General features: G+C 41.5%; 1 long non-coding RNA gene across 1 annotated transcript in view; it reads left to right on the top strand.

The window, feature by feature from the left end:
- The window catches only part of LOC125634544 (uncharacterized), a 49,081-nt gene extending 32,309 nt beyond the window's left edge, over positions 1-16,772 (top strand). The window contains exons 3-4 of the long non-coding RNA XR_007355960.2: positions 13,573-13,637; positions 16,557-16,772. This is a non-coding gene — a long non-coding RNA (uncharacterized LOC125634544). The remainder of the gene's footprint in view (positions 1-13,572; positions 13,638-16,556) is intronic.
- The last annotated feature ends 300 nt before the right edge of the window (positions 16,773-17,072 follow it).

Raw genomic sequence — 17,072 nt, forward strand, 5'->3', positions numbered from 1 at the left:
ACAGCATCGCCTTGGGTTTTGTGCAGGGCTATTGTTCTGCTGATCAGATCCTTTTGTTTTAGCAGTGAGATCTTTAGCATTCTTTACTGCAGTTTTTAGATTATTGTTTTCAACTGGGATTGCCACTTGCTCCTCTGCTTTGAAGATGGCTGGGTAAAAGGTTGCATTGCCACAGCTCTTACCACGCAGCAGTTTCCAGGTTGGACTAAGAGCGACTATGAAACTCAGGAGTGACATTCTGATATAAAGGTTTCAGAGTAGCAGCCGTGTTAGTCTGTATTCGCAAAAAGAACAGGACTTGTGGCACCTTAGAGACTAACCAATTTATTTGAGCAACAAGTACTCCTTTTCATTCTGCTATAAAGTAATTGTTTTATCTCTGATTTGCGAGTCTTTTATTTTCATTGCAGCAAACAAAGGAAATCCTTGTTTCAGAAACTGTTCAGCTGAATCCAGGTGATGTGGATGTGATCCCTGCTTGTGGCCTGCAGCCTGTGTCATGTTAGCTTCTAATTTAAAAGGCACAGGGGGAAATCCTGGCCCTGTTGAAGGCAATGGCAAAATTTACATTGACTTTTTTACAGCTAGATTTCCCTGGTACTCTAACTTTCACAGTTGTGATGGCTGCAAGAGTCAAGTTAAAAGGCGCAGTCAGGGTTTTTGTAGGAAATCTAAAGCTTGGAAGTTGTTGTGGTGGAGCTAATTCTCTGCCGCATTCCTCTGTCCTTCAGAATAATTGTTTTCTCGGGGAAGTCATCTATTTTTTCATACGCTTTAGATCTCTTCCACAGCTGAGATTGCTTCTCTGCTTCCCATAGCTGGTGTGTGAAAGTATCCACTCAGAAAGAAAACTTGTCCATAGCCTGTTGTTGAGTGATTTGGGCTCCATAATAACAGTCAGGTTTTTGGTAGTCTCTTTCCTGATCCCATTTATCCTCTCTGCTGTACCCGTGGCAAAGTCTTCATCTTGGGTCTCACTGAAGGTGTTCAGATACCCTGGTGATGGCTGGGGAATTGGAACTGGATAGGTATAGATCCATGTCTGCCCCAGTTTTTTTTCTCTCCTCATGTTGCTTTTCTGATTTAGCCTGTTATGCCAACATTTGCTGGACTTCTAATTTGTTATTGTTTCCAAGTAAAATATTGCTGTTAGAGGGCGTTTAACTGTTGTAGAAGCAGGATTCAGCTGGCAGTTCAGTGGGATACGTGCAGCAGGCAACTTGCATTATGTTACTCCCCATTTTCTTGACTTTAGTGGGACTACTTGGGTAAGTAAGGCTTACTTGTCTGAGTAAAGGTTGTTGGCTGATTGTGTTGAATCTCAATACTGTATTTCTCACTTAAAAACCCGCTCTGCCTGTTGTCAAACACCCAGTGTTTGTTTTCAGATGCCAGCTTCTCAGGTAAAGCTGTTTTGTTTATTCTGACTCACTACAGCAGCAAATAAATATGAAGCTTTTGTTTACGTCTGTTCGGGCTTGTGTGTCTTTAAACAGTCTGGAAATATTTTGATTTTTTTTCTCAATGCTTCATTAATTCTGCTGGTATGAAAGATAGAGGAGAGAGAGAAATCACTGTAAAGTTTCACCTAGGAAGATGGGACTGGCCTCACCTAGCGGATATGACACAAGTATGATGGTTAAACCCAGGAGAGAACAGGGTTTCAGTCTGGAGTAATCAACAACCTTAGTTATTAAACCCTCACTCTCCAGATGACCATTACTTGACATTTAAAAAAAAATCCACTTTTCGCCATGAAGCTAACAGTCATCTTCAAAGTGAGCGTCGCCCACGTAGTGCACTTGAGGAACCGGGCGGGTCAGGCTGATTCTCATTCACCAGTTCTGTAATCTGTCATCCACTTCATAGGGCTGTAACTTACAAACATGTTCACAGAATGCAGACGGTGGTTCTCTGCTTGGCTTAACCACAGCCTAGTTCTGCTTCACCACAGTTTGACCTCTCTGACAAGGCACATGTTAAAGAGTGTTTATAGACCGTGTATGTGTGTATCCGTCTATAGATCTGTTGACAAACACGTACTGTGGAGTTGTTTATATTCACACTTGGTTGGTTGTTTTTTGGTTTTTTTGCAATGAAGAAGCTGATCACTTTTCCCTGATAAGCGGTTTTCATGGCCTCGGCCCTTCTGTGTTGGGGAGTGCTGTCACCAGCCTGCACAAGAAATATTGAGCAAGATTTTCAAAAATAGGTGCCTATGTTTTTGCTTTGTTTTAGGCACCTAAAATAAATCACCTGCTTTTCAGCAGTGCTGAGTGTCCAGCCTCTCCTAGTGACCTCCATGGAAGCTGCTAGATGCTTAGCTATTTTGTACCGGGAACAAGCTGCCTTTTCATGTAGCCTTTCTTGAATATGGAAGCCACATGCTGTTAAATTAATTGCTGTGAATGGTCCATAATACTGGGCTGAAAATAAATATGTTTTAGGGACAAACTGTGGGCTGGCTATGACCTCCTTATGCTTTTGTGGGTATTTGCGTCATAGACACTATTGTAGGAGGCTCTGCAGAGTTGCTGCTTTGCTGCTGGCCTCCCAGCACAGATGGGCACAAGGGGCAGTTTGGGGAGCGGTCAAAGCTCTGAACTGGCTGCCCAATGCATAGGGTGGCGTGGTTGTGTAAGTGCTTTGGAGAATGTATGCTGTGCAAGGTCTAGGCCCACTGCAGTTTACTCCTCCCAGGAACAACAGGGAAACCAGGAAGATCCTTTCTGGTCTTGCTCTAGAGACAGCACAATAACACTCTGCTCCTTACACAGGGCAGAACATTATCTCATGGTCTAGCCTTTGGTTTAATTTTCTATTGCAGTTATTTGGACTGGGGCTGTGGCCCAGGTTCCCAAGTGGCAGAACTATGCACAGGAATCTTTTCATAGTGTGTGTGTGTGTGTGTGTGGAAGCGAGAGAGAGAACGCAAAGCATACTTTCTGGTTTGCTCTGTCATATGAGTCCCAAGGGAAAAGGCTCTTGTCCTCTTTGTCCTTCTTTGCAACATGCTGAAACCTGTTATCGGTTTCATTGTGCAGATGAAAAACTACATCTTGAGCAACATCTCCTATAAATGGTAGAGAGCTGGGTTTTCTTAGTGTTTACTGAGAACATATTATGTTTTAGTGTATCTACCATAAATACCTTTTTGTTAATCTTTCACCCTCACTAAATCTATTACAAGCTTTAATCAACCCTTCTATGCAGCAATAAAATGTTATCAGTGGCTGGCAGAGATTATAAGTGAGAGACCTGAATGTTTTCTAATGATTGTCATTATTTGGATGGGTGTTTGTAGTTTTACAGAAAAATAATTAGCTCTATTGTATATATTTGTAAAGGGATGGAGTGTTCCTGCTCTGAAAGTTTATTCACTAGATCTCTAATTTGTAAATAATTATTTTAAAAAAATGCAGCCGGTTAGAAAATGCTTAGGTAAATGCAGACCTAGGAGAACATGCTTTATTCTGAAAAGGCAAGAACTCACTCGGCTCCAATTCAAATTGTTCACCGGTCAGTGTATTTTTGCAAACAAGGTCTGAAGTAACAAGAATGCTCAAATGCCTGGAGTACACAGTCTTCTTGAAAAATCTTCATTCTGGAATCTTCATTTATTTTTTAAAATAAAGTTAATACAATTTATGTTTCATCTTTAGGTTAAGAACAAGTCCAGGACTCATTCGCTTACATACCAATGCCCCAACTTGTTGCTGGAGGTGCTGTGGTGCAATATTTGAGATGGGACATAAAATTAAGGCTATGAATACATATGATCATTAAAGATTCCAGTGGTATTTTTCACATTGGAAAGGGTGCTGTAAACCGTGAGTCCTGGCTGAATTTCAGCTTATGCACACTCCGGCCTACTTACATTTCTTAGAGGCACAGCACAGAATTTCATCCTAAATTCCAGGCAACATGGGCTCTCTGGAAGGTCAGTATCAGGAATGAGGACTGTCAGCCTACCCAGTCTCTGGGCAGCCTATAAGCACAGCTGAGCCACAGCAGGGCTGCCTGGTTGATCACTTGACCCGATTGCCTGAGGAGGTCAGCAAGTCTGCTCGTAAACCCAACAGCAACTGATCTCTGGCTGCTCAACGCACATGCCTGCAGCTATAACCTTTCTGTTCCTGTCCTGATCCTGTCTTGTTCTCAGCCTGGCTCCTGTCCTGCCCCCTTGCCTGGTTCCTTACTCTGGCTTTGACATTCGGTGCTGATCCTGGCCTTTGACTCCAGCTCTGAGCACTAGGCCTGACTGCCCACACCTCAGTCAGTGACAAAAAGTATGTAAAAGCTCTGTATCACTGAAAGAGCCTGCATCCTGTATGCAGAAAGCAATGTCAGGCAGGTTTCTACACTAAAGACCAACTTATTTTGATCTAGTTACTTTGGTCTTTGGTTTGCTAATAAGACCATCCCAAACATAATGCCCAGTCCATTGGCTAAAAGCAGTCACTACTTTTACAGGTCACAAATAAAGTGTGTGCACATGTATCTATAGCTAATGAATACCTATGTGCACACATCCAAAATTGTAGGCTGTGCATACAGATTCAGCAGGAGAGTGGTACGGGTTGGGTTAGGGAAAACTGAACAGCATTAGAACTCATCTAGTTCAGTCTTAGGCCCTGATCCTGCAACTGACTCCACGAAGACATGACGGAGCTCTGCACGGGTCAGCCCACACAGAGTCATTTACAGAATTAGGGGTTTTATTTTTTCTAAAGTGTATCCTAATCTTCTTTTCCCTTTTACAGTTTGGGTTATTTCTCCTTGTTACGCTTCTCTCAGTCAATGTAAACAAAGCCTCCAGTACCTTCTATTATTACCTCTCCAATATTAGTAGACTGCTATGCTGACCCCTGTTGCCTTTAGCAGGTAGCAAGTGTGTTTGCTTTGTTCTTCCCTTTCCCTAGGGCTATTTGAAAGGCTACCTTTCTTCTCAGAAATGATTTCTTAGGGCACTAGTCAACATTGCACAAGCATCATTATGAAGAAGGACAATCCATTTTTAAAAAAAACATTGGTTAGGAAAAGCTAAATGACATGTTTTTTTTGAAGCAAAAGAGGCATTTCAGTGATTTATTTCTTTTCCAAACCTCTCTGTTTCCCTGGAGAAGGATGTGCATCCCAAAGATACTATAAAGAGAGTAAAAAAACCCAACTTGAAAGAAGCAGCAGTGTTTAAAGTTAGCATTTAGTATATCTGCAAGCAGCAGCAGCAGGGTTTAATGTGGGAAATTCCAAACTAAAACTTCTTCAGCTAGACAGTATGCAGTACAAGAGTAGACTTTCAATTTATATCTTTGATATGAGTCATTGAATGTTCTGATTCGTAGTTTATTTGTCCTGTCTTCAGCAAAATCAATTGAATATAGGATTATCCAACTATGATGCATTGTCTCTGTGCCTCAGATGTTATATTGATGAAATCTTAGTGTCTGGCACTATCTTAGAGGAATATAAAATTCTGATTTGATCTGCAGCCAGCTTTCCTCCCACTCTGGAACAATGATGGAACATCTGGGAGAACACTGTATTCATGAACCCAAATCCTGAACACTCCATGTAATCCCCGATCTCATAAGAATCTGCTTAATTTTCCAGCCTGTATATTTTCTATTGGCTATGGATAAAGCACATCCAGTCAACGGCCCTTGCTGCTTTTAAATTTTTGAGCCGTTACATAGTGTTGTGTTTTGTCGTGATGTGACGACAACATGATTCCCATTCGTTATTTTCTTTTAAATACCAGCTACACAGACTTCCATTCTGCGCTGGCTCCTCCATGGATTTCTTTTTGTCATTACTATTTTTGGCTGAAGACTTTAGGGTTTTCTTTTGCCCAACCTCTTAGGTGAAGCCATATTCAAAGAAGCCACCTAGCCTTCCTCAGGATGGGTCTTGGCATATCAGACCACGTGCCACCTTTATCGTTCTTCCTATTGTCATAATATCTACGTTTTCACAGCAGCAGCTGCACACTAGCATTGCGGCTAATAGAATAGCTCACCTCCTCCTAGGCATTAGTGCTGCTCTTGGGCCCGCTGCTATGTGGTATACAAGAGGGATGCAGTTGGTAGATCCCAAACTGATGTAAGCAGTGGTCTGAATCACATGGGAGAAAAGCCTTCAGGAGCAAACCATATTTGCGTAGACGCGCCTGCTTTGCTTAGACAATCAGCAGACCTGCCTGCTTTGCCGACGTGATCAATTTCAGCTGTTTTGGATTAAGATCCACTTTAGTTTTGGATGCATGGGGTAATGAAATGTTATTATCCTTATTGTATGCATAAAGGGTAGCCTGGGACTTGGGAGACCTGAATTCAGTTCCCTGCTTCACCATAGCCATTCTGTGACACCTTGGGCAAGTCACCTAGTCCCTTTGTGACCCAATTTCCCATCCATAAAAGGATGATAGTAGCACCATCCTACCTTACAAGGGTGCTTTTAGGATAAATACACTAAAACTTGGATGCTGTGGTAATGGGGGCCATACAAGCACCCCAGATAAAAAGAGTACAGGTTCTCTTCTTAAATGCAAGAAAACTGGTAACATTTGCTAAGTTACCAAAAGACTTAATTTAAAGAGGGTGAGAATAAAATTGATGGATTTCCTTGCCCCTTCTGTTGACTGTTGCCATCTTTAAAATGAACACACTGTTTGCCATTTCCTCATGGGGTCTGTCTAATGTGAGGAAAGGTTTGAGATTTAAGTAAATTATTTCCTGGTTGCATTTTATATCCACATTCTACAAAAGAGGTTAAATGATGGATGACTCAGAACAATGATATTGCATTAGTTTTGCTGAAAGAGTTAAGGTCACTAATAGCATGCAGTTATAACACTTAGCCCCTCACATCTTCAAAGCAATGTACAAACAGTAACCAATTAATCCTCAAAACACCCCGCTAAGGTGGAAAAGTAAATATCCCTCTTTTACAGCTAACCGAAGCTCATGGCTAAATTTATTCAGATCGTAATGCAGTTGTGCCTGCTTGAACTTGTCAACAGAATAGTTAAATTGCTTTCCTCAAAGCTGCAAAGAAATTCAGCAGCAGTTCTAGGATTAGAATTCCGGAGTGACTCCCAGCTTCACTTCCTGGCCACATTCTGCTGGGCCACATTAGCTCTCTGTGTAGATGGGATACAGCTATAGCCAAAGCGCCTGATAAAGTAGCTCTTTTATGTGGCAATGTGGTGGTCCGAATGCATATGTGCAGTATTTCTTTAACTCTCGATATTTTAGGGTACCTGATCAACGCCCATTTGACACTGCTTTTTTTTTTTGTTTTGGTCTTTGTTTCCGTAATAAAATGTGTGAAGTTATTTCTTCACTGACCTCACCTCTTTCCTGAGAATTTACTCTCCTACAAACCCACTATCATAAAGTTTAGCACCAAAACAGAACGGACTGTTAATACAATTAAAGGAAAACTGCAGCATAAAAGGATTTCAGTAAGGCTATTCTGATACCACAGCTGAGGATCTGGCCCTAAGAACTGAGTCTAGAGAATAGAGGATGGAGACACTCCCTGACAATTGACTTGACTCATACAAAGGAGACATAGAAATTTCAAATAAACTAAAACCATTTGCGAGACTGTTTATCTGAAACTAATGTATCAAACTTGAATATTCATGATAATGAAGGAAATGAAGCTGCTGAGCTCTTTGAAAAACCTGCTCCCATTGATGTGAAACTCTCATGAGTTACTTATGGAGTTCAATACTTCCAAATACTGTGATTAAATACAAATGAACTACATGACATTTACATCATATGGGCTCACTGAGACCCAGACCTGCTGGCCCCAACTCACCACAAAATATTGTTCTATTGACTTTCTCACAGTGCGTTATGCCACAATTTATTCTGTTATACAGGGGTCTCAAACTCAAATGACCATGAGGGCCACATGAGGATTAGTACATTGGCCCGAGGGCCACACCACTGACCCCCCTCCTGCTGCCCTGGCCCCACCCCAACTCCACCCCTTCCATGAGGCCCCGCCCCTGTCCCACCTCTTCCCACCCCTTCCCTGCCCCCATTCCAACCCCTTCCCCGGGAACAGGGAACCGTGGCCTATTGTGACCTTCAGGGGAGGTACCTGGAGGCGCGGCCAGTGCAACACACAGACCCTTGTGGCCCCCCTCCCGCAGATCCCGGCCGCTTCCCGGAGAGGCACGGGGGCAGGGCAGGCAGCCAGGGAGGGAGCCTTCCCTCTCCCTCGTGCGCACTAGGCCGGAGCCCCTCTAGGTAAATGCTGGGAGGGACAGGGGGACCGCGGAGAGCTGGCGGGCCACAGAAAATAAACCCGCGGGCCGTGTGTTTGAAACCCCTGCTGTTATATCACACCAATAACTGTATTAATGTAGCCTGAAGGTTAACAGTTGCAGTCACCAAAAGTCAGAGAATACAAATGCTAAATTTCCAGCAGGGCTGTGTATTTTGCATCTTTTCATGATATTCTGCATCTGAATGTGCCACGAAAGAGGTCCATGCCCTCTTATGCATTGCAAGGAAGAGGATTAGGAGAGGAAGGCTGGTCCAGTGGCTTGGGTGTTATCTTGGGGCTCAGGAACCCAGGGTCAACTCTGTGCTCTGCCACAGATTACCTGTGTGATCTTGGGGAAGTCTCTCCATTCTTCATCTGTAAAATGGGAGTAGGAATATTTCTCGGCCTCATGCAAGAGTTGAGGATAAATACATTAAAGGTTGTGAGGTGCTCAGATACTACAGCCCTGGGGATCATATAACATGGATAGGCCTTAATGGGAGTACTCACATTTGTAAAGTTAAGGAGCTTCCTAAGTTTTGCACGATTGGGGCCTAAATTTATGAAAGGCATTGTCTAAAACAATGGCAGGTAAGGTTGCTTGCACCTATAGAGATAAAGCTGTGGCAGATTTGAGAGTGGAAAGTTCAGGAGACATCATCATTTGGAGGGCTGAATGTAGGCTTGGTCTTCACAACATCTTACTTTCTAAACCTGGAGCTTCAAATGTGATTTACTATGTAACCTTGGGCAAGTCTTTCCATCTCTGTGCCAGGTTCCATATCTGTAAAATAAAGTCAATAATTTTTTACCACCCCTTACAGAAATCCTGTAAGGATTACCATGATTAGTTTGTCCATGCTGTTCTTTGTACATGTAAAGCATTACGAAAATCTTTTGGAAAGCTGAGTTTTAAAAAAGTGAAAAGCAATCCTGAAGAAAAATATTTATAAAGCCACAAACTTTAGAATGTTTGATAACATTTCAAAATATGGAACTTCAGATGCTTGAAAGTCGGGTTAAGTTAATTTCTGCACATTTGATCCTGAATGTGCACAAAACCAGCACAAACTGCAAGATGCTCCTCTGACTGTTTTTGGATACTAAAAATCCAGAGCTTGTCCACATCACAAAATTATTTCTTTAATAGGATACACAGGGGTGCATGTTTCCATTGGATTATCGCTAATCTAATCACTACCAAAAGTGGTCTTTTCAGGTCCAGGCTGAGTGCGTGGGTCTAGATTAGAGCTTTGTGCTTTAGTCTTTCTGAAGCACACTTAGTTACAAAATCTAGTGATGCTGGCTCAATCCTGTCTCATTGCTGAAATGAAATGTTCACTCATCAGTGTCAATGATACCATTCATGTGTGTGTGTATGTGTTTGTGTATATACACATGTGTGTATATATATATTTATATATTATGCCAGTTCAGCTATTTGAGGATCTGGCTTTATATACGTGTATATACACAAACACATACACACATATATATGTGTGTGTGTTTGTGTATATACACGTATATAAAGCCAGATCCTCAAATAGCTGAACTGGCATAATAACCTTTGATTTCAAGGGAGGATCTGGCCTACAATACATATGGATTGTAATATGTATATGTTTAGGTCAGTGGCTTTCGGGGTACAGGATTTCACCCATCGTATTTATTTTGACTCTTTAGATTTATTTTATGATTATTTACACAGAGCTGTAAGTGTGCACATATGATTTAATGTCATTATAAAATACAAATAATTGCCTTTAATGATATCTTAATGTTGAAATTTGAAGCACTCAAAATCAGAAAGTTCTGAATATCAAGGATGCTCCAACAATATTAACTCATTATGCATCCTCTGATGTATGTCATACCGCATCATTGCTAACAAATAATTGATTACAATTTGCACTTACCCAAGAAAACCCAATTAGAAAATGCCATACATGTGTGATGTGTCCTGAGATGAAGTGCAGGAAGCAACGTTAAGATCTGATCTTGCTGTGGCTGAAGGCAATAGCTATATGTCTCTTGACCCTTTCCATCTCCTTGGCTATCATTTTGCTGGAGCCATCATGTTCCCTAAGTGCCTTAGAGTTGGGCTGTCTACAGAGGCACCACCCATCCTGATGTCACTTCTCAGCACCCACAGTCAAAAATGCCAAAGGGAAGGGGTGGTCTCATAGACTCAGTCTCCAGGGAAGGAGGCAATGTTTGAGGGGTCACCAAACAGCTATGTGTCATCTTCTGGTGATTCCTACCTTAGAATTTCAAATCTTGTCTGTGTCCTAGAGCTAAGCAGCTCCAGTTCCATGGAGGCTGTATATATATCTACATGCAGAAACATAACTCTGCTGCAGTGGTATTTCCAGTTTTTGAGCTGGATTAGACTGGTGCAGGGTCAAATAAGCCATGGATTCTAGGCTGATAAGTCAAATGAAAGACAAGGCATCAGGCAATAGGGGGAGGGAAAGCTCAGTGGTTTGAGCATTGGCCTGCTAACCCCAGAGTTGTGAGTTCCATCCTTGAGGCGGCCATTTAGGGATCTGGGGCAAAAATTAGGGATTGGTCCTGCTTTGAGCAGGGGGTTGGACTAGATGACCTCCTGAGGTCCCTTCCAACCCTGATATTCTATATATATATATGGAAAACACATAGCGGGATGTATTCTCTAAGGTGTTCAATGACTGGGATGATGAGTGCCAGATAGTTTCCTTCACTTTTGCCATTATCCAAGTTGGGTAGAATGAGCATGTGCAAAGAAAGGAAACGGCCCTGTACAGAGACAGCAATAGAAAAATGAACAAACAGGCCCAGGATGTGGTATAAATCTTGTTGCCCTAATAATGTGCAGAGATACACTGAGAACATTTCCTTTACACATTTTTCATCCAAAGGGCAAGTTCTGGCCCTGCATCAAGTGACAGAGAGTTGTATTATTGTAGTAAATGAAGACATTTCAGGGAAACATTTTTCTGGTACATCCACTTTAATGGGAACATGATTAAGGCCGTATGAGCATATTAATAAACAGTGTGCCTGAGCCTACTTCCACTGAAGTCAGTGATGATTTTTCCATTGACGTCAATGGGAGCAGAATTGGGGCTGGAATTTCAGTTTTGAAGCATCACTGCAATGGTATCAGTAGTTTAATTCATGAAGGGCAGAATGCAGATGTTGCTATAGAAATAAAGACCAATTTAAGAGAAAAAGTGGTCACATACTTTTGCATGGGCCCAGCTCATGAGTGCAGTTCAGAGCTTTGAAAATACCCATGCCTAGGCATGAAAAACACCTTGACTTGTATGTCATCAGGCATTGTGCATGCGTTTTTGAAAAACTGGCCATAAGAGGATTGCTGTGACCATTGGACGGAATAATTTTGATGCTAGGAACATTGAGGCCTACATCTAGGGGTGGAAGATTCTCCCATAGATAGAGGTGTTAAGATTCTTTATTATGTGAGGGTTTTTTTCTCCCTTTTTCATTTTGCTACATTCTATAATTTCTGCTCAGATGTCGCATAGGGTCATCTGCACTGGTGTCATCAGCAACCACGTAGCGCCCCATGGCTATGGTGCCACAAAGCCTTCCTGGGGCCGTTTCCTGACATCCCAACAATGCAGTGGACTGAGGCAGTAGCTGACATTACAAAGGTGCTCAATTGTCTTAAGTCTCCCATTCTGCTATCATTTGTTTTTTGAAAAAGAAGCAGCTATTTTAGAATATAAAATCCTTGCCAAGCCACGCTTTCCTGGGTTCCTCAGATTAGTAGCCAGCTCTGCCTTTGTTTATAGACACATAGATACTGTTACTAATCAGTTTTTACATCGAATGCTATTGCTGTTTTAACTTGTACTCCAAAGAAAAGTTCTATAATCTGGCAATACCGTAAATGTCTCATGTTAGGGGAAAAGGTAGTGAACTATTAGGATAAATCCTAATTGATGTTAATGGATCGCATCAGCACATTTGGTTCCTTTCTTCCTAAATGGCATACATCTATGGAATGTTTGAAATGTAAGAGTTTGATCTGAGTAATGGTCAAAGTCAAAACTGAGAAAGGGAATTTATTTTTCACACAATACACAGGTGGAATGTGGAACCCATTGCCACAAGGTATCATTGAGATCAAGAGGTCTGCAATGTTACAAAATATATACTGAATTAAATCTGATCCAGCATGGCAGTCCCTGCCATGTATAAGTACGTACATAGCCAAATGCTGCATTATAATATTTCTTTTCCTGTCTTTTATACTCCGATCCTGTTATAGATGCTTAGGCACTACAGTGATGTGTGCCATTTAAGTGTCTAGATAAATAGTTTATATTTACTTGTTTTTGTTTCTTGGTACTGCTAATATTATGCCTGATGTTTGCATACTCAAAGGGGTACATCTTCAGAAGGAAGGCCTCCCTTTCATTTTCACAATTTGCTCTCTCATTTTTGTGCTCAAAAGTAAATCCAGGGTGCAAATCTGAAGAGTTGCATCCCTAACTACCCAATCGGGGGGCGCAAATCAACAACCTGCTCAGTTTTGCACCCTGGATTTAATTTTGAGTACAATGCAACTACTCAGTTTTGCACTTACAGCCCATTATGTGGATCCAAAAATACAGAAGCAATGAGAGAGTTTTGGTGTCAGCCTTTCTGAATATACTCCCCCCAAATGTACACTTTTTAAGATCTGTTTGAGATTAGGTATCTGCAGCGGAAATGAAGAGGGCAAAGCTCAACTACCTTGGAATATGGCAACAGAAGGTATTTTGGTAAATGTGCTCCTCTCCGAGCCCTGCGTTTGCCCATGCAAGCATGTGCCCAGTGTGTTGCTGTCTTAGGAGACCATCTGTACTGGACCTGTTTGGTAGATCCAGCCCTGCTGTTATGTATGTTTTCCCTAGTGTGGCAAAGCAGCATATCTAAAAATGCTACTATGCTATGAAAAGCACTGATCAACTGGCACAAATACAACATACTCAGAAGTGTATTGTGGTACCGGACAAAGGCTCAGTGTCATATCGAGAAGTGCATTTTGGGGGTAGAGGTGGGAAGCAGGTAGCTCAGTTCCACTCTGTTTCTAGTTTCTTCAGCTCTGCAGAAGACCACCGTCCCCTCACGTTGTTTGAGGTATATTATAAAAAACAGCTGAACTAGACAGGTGGCTTTCTTTAATCATTTGGAAGGATTTATGCTGAGTTAACTATATATCTATAACAACGAGTATAAAGATACACTCTGTGGTTACTCAAAGATTCTGACCTAAACATTTGTTTCATGTTTTAGCACCAAAATTGGCAGAGAAGAATAAAATGTCGAAAACTGTTATATCCACCTGAAAGAAAAAAATCGTGAGTAAAACCTATTTCCTTGTGTGAAGCTTTTCATTAGAAAAGGTAGATCATACCATGCCAAAAAGAAGAAACCATGGGTTATGCTATTTTCCTAACATATGGGGAGATTTTGTTATGCCAGGGGACCTGCAGATCAGTTTCTGTGTGAAGAAGTCAAGGTTTGATTATAGTTTCTACATTATTATTTATAGTTTAGCAGTCATACACACCACGTCCTTGGCTGTGGCATTGCAGTTTGCTCCATCTATGTCTGCTTCCTAAATTTATTGATCTCATTAGTAGATAAAAGTGACAAAGATAGCTCATAATACTTCTGAGAAATGTAAAACCATTAGCAGGTCATTGTCAATGTTATAATATGTCCTTTTAAGCTGCTTAGCAAACGGGTGGCAGCCTATGATACAGGGATTAACCTGTGCCAGGAGTGACTGAGTGGAGTACAGTGGAATGGTTAATATTCAGCCTGCCTGTGAAGCTCTGTAGCTGCCACATGAAGTGATATAGTGAAATGATAAACAGAAATGCATTAAAAACAAAGGCAATGGAAGTTTTTCTTCCCCGTTCTTTGTCTTGCTCTGCTTAAGGCATGAGGCATAACAGGTTTTAGAGAATGAGTCTGAAATTAGAGTCGTCTCTTGGAGTTGAATTTTTGTTGGGCTTGCAAGACTCCTGGTTTTGCTCCCTGCATGTTTGATGCCCTTGGGCAAGTCACAAAGGCCCATGTTCTCTAAAGTAGGTGCCTAAATCCTAATTTAGGCATTTAAATAGGGTATATACTGGGTCATTTTGGATCAATGTGCAGAGAAATTGGCCAGCCCAGCAATGGAAGGGTAGTGCTGCCTCATGGGATTTGGGTTTGAGACACAAACTTGCTCCCTTGATCCTCAGCTAGACATGCACATTGGGGAGTTAGGAGGGAAGGGGGATTGAGATGGGGAGGAAGCACCTTGTGACTCTCTCTAGTGTCTCTGTCCCCGTTCGGCCAACTGAAGTAGTATCAATACTTCCTTGTTCCTTTGCTGGCATGATGATCACTCTAATATGTCCCTGTGGCGAGGAGGAGTAAAAGAGAGAAGAATGATAAGATTTTAGAATTCTCAGAATCCGGTTCACTGTTGTCCTGCGTTATATGACTTCACTTACACTCACTTTGCATTGGGGAGACATGTTACCATTCTCATTTGGTAGCATTTTATGCCGACTTTGCACAGGAGGAAATGACTACGCCAGGGCAAGGCAGCAATGAATCAGCCCTGAATGGTTGTTTGTAGACTCCTGCAAAAGACAGTAGGAAGATAAACATTATTAAACAGTCATTTATTTCTCCTGTGCTTGAGCACATATTGGTTTTATCCATTGGCAGCAAGTCGGGCACAGGAGGACAGGACTCCCGGGCTCCATTCCTGATTCTGCCATTTCTCGCTGTGTATCCTTGGACAGGTCTTAGCCTTTCTGTGCTTGAGAATATGTTTCTGTAAATTGGCATGATGCTCATATGGTATCTACCTCCTGGAGGTGTTTTGGGGCGTAATTAATGTTTTTAAAGCACTTAGAATTCCTTGGATTTAACCTGCTAGACGGTTATTAATAATTATACAGTAAGTAGCAATTCTCAACCAGCTGATCAGGTACCAATCTGCTGCGATTTTATAGTAACATAGATGTTACTATGTTTATTACTGTAGCACCTAGGAGCCCTAGTCATGGTCCAGGACCCCATTGTGCTAGGTTCTGTACAGACACAGAACAAAAAGATAGTTCTTGCCCCAAAGAGCTTACAATCTAAGTATAAGACACAAGACAACAGATGGAGACAGACAGACAAGGGAGTACAAGGAAACAATTAGACCATTTTGGTGAGCATGATAGGCAGTGCTCTCTGCCATAATGCCTATAAAAAAGTTGACAATGGCTGCTTGTGAGCTAAGGATAGTTTTAAGACGTCGTTTTCTACTTGATTTAGCAAAACAATCTTTAAGGTTTAATGGGATATTTCCAAATCTTGGAAATACACAGGATGCATTCAATAAAGAATTAAAGGATGATAGCATAATGAATAGAGCTGTGTGGAGAAAGGTAATTCCCTTTCATGGAGGATTTTGATATTTCAAAATTTGGTTTCATTTAAGTTAGAAAGGAAAACAAAACATTTTGAAGTTCTCTGTGAAGGGGAAAGCCCTGGGGTTCCCAATTCCAAGGCAGTCTACCTGGCTGGCTGCTCTGGAGCTGCAGACTCTGGAAGCCCTGCCGTCTCCAGCCCACAGGCAGTCTGCTTGGCGGGCTGCCCAGGAGATGCAGATGCTGGAAGCCCTGTGTCCAATTTTCATGCCCGCACTTTAAAAGGATGTTGACAAATTGGACAGGGTTCAGAAAAGAGCTGCAAGAATGAATCCAAGTCTGGAAAGCTTGCCTTACATTGAAAGAATCTCAATCTATTTAGCTTATCCAAGAAAAGGTTAAGAGGTGATTTAATCACAGTCTTTTTAGTACCTACATAGTGAGAAGATTTCCAATAGTAAAGGAATCTTTAGTTTAGCAGACAAAGGCATAACAATATCCAGTAACTGTGAGCTGAAGCTAGACAAATTCAGACCAGAAATAAGATGCAATTTTTTTTTTAACGGAAAGGGTAAGTTACTATTTAAACAGCTTACCTAGGGATGTGGTGGATACTCAGTCACTTGAAATCTTTAAAGCATATCTTTCTAAAAGACATACTCTGGCTCAACTAAGGGGGGCTTAATGTAGGAACCACTTGCTGAAACTCTGTGGCTTGGGCAGAAGGTCAGACTAGATAATCATAATGGCCTTAACTTTGGTGAATCTATTAATTCTTTCCTTTATGGTTATAATGAACATTCTTTGTTTCTCCATGATGCTGGCCCAAAGAGCAAATCTCTGCTTGTCGTTTTCTAGACCAAATCCTGATATGCACAAGATCTTGAATACTGCTGATGGACCTCTGTTGGTTTTGCCTGAAAAAGGAAATCCGTCTAAAATAAACAATGATATTTTAGCCCTCTGACAGCTTCTTACGCCAATCCTGGAAAGAAATGGGAACATTTTCCAAACATGCAAATGTTCTGTCCAGAAGCATGAGTATCATTTTCAGTTTTAACAACTGCTTCGTTATGTGTCACTCCTTATAAGTGGTGTCTTACAGTTGTTTCAAAAAGACACTTAGGGACTTTTCCAATAACTAAATAAATTATATTTCTTGATACATGGATTTACCAAGCATTGTGTTTTATGTGCTCAAAGCACTTTATGGTCATTAACTAATTGATAAATTCATGAACAGGTTTATATAACAGGGTTGACTGTGATAACAGGGAACTGGGCTCTATAACTCAGGAGTTCCCTTCCAGTCCTATGTTGCTAATTAATTCTCTCAACTGCCCTGTCTGCTAGGCAAGGCTGTAAGTATTATTA

The sequence above is a fragment of the Caretta caretta genome, chromosome 3 (genome assembly GCF_965140235.1).
Source record: "Caretta caretta isolate rCarCar2 chromosome 3, rCarCar1.hap1, whole genome shotgun sequence".
Lineage (NCBI taxonomy): Eukaryota > Metazoa > Chordata > Testudines > Cheloniidae > Caretta > Caretta caretta.